We start from the raw sequence: 2,877 nt of genomic DNA on the forward strand, positions 1-2,877 counted from the left end.
TATATTTAAATTATCATATAATTTTTTAAATTTCCGTCCTCGATAATTTAAAAATTTGTTTTATGTTTTTCAAAGTGGAATGATTTATTCTAGTTTTTTAATCACATATGTTTTCAAATTTTACCATAATTGAATTTGAAAAAAGAATACCAAATATTTAAATTAATTTATTCAATTGACAAATTTATTCATAACATTTATAAATTCATACAGATAACATCTATAATTTTATATTAATAACATCCATAATTTTGTACTCATAATATTCATAATTTCATACATATAATGTCTATATAATAAACAAATTTTTACAATTAATATTACTACATTTTAAACTGTGTGTCTTATTTATATTTCAAATTATCTCATATATACACTAATGGATCCGATCCGCAAATGTGCGGATCGGATCGGATCCGGCACTAAAAAGTGCGGATATCATATCCGATCCGATCCGATGAAAATTGTGCGGATCGGATCGAATTTTCGGCCATATCCGATCCGATCCGATCCGATCCGCGGACACCCCTAATAATATTTATAATCAATAAATTGGTGCTAATTTATCATTTATTATTTTATTTTGCAGGTCACAAACTAATAATTTTGGTCGTTTTTTATTTTTAATAAATAGTGACCGATTAAATTTAAGATGTTTTTATTTTTTATAAAATGTGTTGAGGTGATTTGAATTTTTTTAGGGTTAAAAATATAAGAATTTAAAATTTTTATTTGAGTGAAATTATAAAATTATGAATGTAATAATGAAAGAGAGTTTTTTGGAATTTGATTTACATTAAATTTGGAATGGATTTTTGGTATAACTAAATGAGAGAAGATAGTTATAAAGAGAAATTAATTGTGTCAATTAAGTTAGGAGAGTAATTTATATTCTTTTAGTGCTTGTTTGAGTGTCGTTAAGTTGATTAAAAAATCTCTTTTTTCAATAAAAAATATCATTATTTATTTTTAGCGTATTTGACAAATTTCTAATAGTAAAAGTAAAAGTACTAAAAAAATAAAAAATATCTTTTTTGAGAAACTATATTTTATATCTTTTTTAAAAAGATATTTTTCTTTAAAAAAATATTTTTTACATAATAAATAAAAAAATTATTTTTATATTATTATACCTAAATATAATTAATAGATAAAATATTTTTTTACATAAGACAAATAAATATAAAATTATTTAGATTAGAAGAGCATCCATAGTATTAGAAGATATTTACAACTAATTTATTAAGAGACTTTTTTCGCAATGACTAATCGAAAACACTCAAACATATAAAGGAAAAGTACAAGAGAATAACGTTTTTTCTTAACAACCTAAATAATAGGTTAAAAAATTTAATTTTAATTTTAAAAATAAAAATTTTAATTAATTAAGTTTAATTATAATTATAATTTTTTATTTTTGTTGTAATTATTTTTTGTAATTGTTACTGTCGTTGCTGCTGTATGGCGATTCTGGCTCGTTATTTGTTTTTTTATTAATTAAGTTCAATGTTCATTTTACTATATATATGTATGTAGATGGTTCTTTTCATTTTAAAATGGATATTTATTTGGGTATATGATTGGTATTTTACTTGATTTGCTTGATTTTACATACACATGTTTCGCAGAATGTTCATTTTATTATATATGCGAATAGTTCTTTTCACTAATATGTAGATGTTTATTTAGGTCATACCATTTGGATAAACGAAACAAAGCGATATACAATGAAAGTGGCGAAGACACGACGCAACAGTGTAGAAGCAAGGACAGAGATGTAGTGTTAGAGCAGTGATAGAATAAGGCCTCTGACTCAGTGATGGTGCGACGTTACGTAAGGAAGAAGAAGGAGTGCAACGGAAGAAGGTGCAGCAACAGCATCAATTGCAGAGAGCATAGAGACAACGCGACACATGGAAGAAGAAGGCACCGTGACGGTGCGGGGTGTTGCTTCTTCAGATAATGATGGCGATGGTGAGATGCGTTGATGACAACGCGATAAAGAAGGAAAAAGTAAAGTAGTTGCGGTAAAAAAAGAGAAAAATGGAAAGTGAAAAGCTAAAATTATAATAGATAAATGAAATAGAATATTTTTTATTTTAATAGGCCTAAAATACAACTTATTATTCACGTTGTTTGCACCCTATATTATTTACCTAGCAAAACTCTGTAATAAAAATAAAAGTAGTTGAGAAAAAAAATTATTTGAGAACTCTATTTCCAAAATATACAACTACTTTATAATGATCAGAAATGATTTTGACTATAGGCATAATGAAAAAGATGTGCGTGAAAAGAATTATAGGTGAATAAAGTGGTGCTGAATAAATTTGATGACAGTCACAGATTCAACTTATACAGGAAGCAATCAATTATATTGTGAGAACATATACCATATAATATGGAATAATATTACATAATTAATAAATATTATTATTTTTAGTTAGTATTAGTTTATACGTATAAATTAATATAATTTATATTTATATTTTTTTAAAATTTGTACACATAAATTAATAAAATTTATTTATTAAAAAATAATTTAATATTTATGTTAGTTAATAATAATAAAAAATATTAAAAATTATTGGGCTCTAAAAATTACTCTAGAATATATTCATTAGGTGATTATTCATGTGTAATATAATATAAGGATACAAATAATATTAGATATAGCGACAATATATGATACATTTTTGGTGTCATAACTTACCGTAATGTTTCCACTAATTAAGTCAAGATGTAACATAAATTAAAAAAAAAATGGCACTGTGAAAGGAGACGGTCCTAATAATTTAATAGAAAATGCTATTTATTTGACTTACGAATTTGATAATAATTTTCCACTTTATAAAATAGAGATTTTTATAGCTATTG

The sequence above is a fragment of the Arachis ipaensis genome, chromosome B02 (assembly GCF_000816755.2).
Source record: "Arachis ipaensis cultivar K30076 chromosome B02, Araip1.1, whole genome shotgun sequence".
NCBI classification, from domain to species: domain Eukaryota; kingdom Viridiplantae; phylum Streptophyta; class Magnoliopsida; order Fabales; family Fabaceae; genus Arachis; species Arachis ipaensis.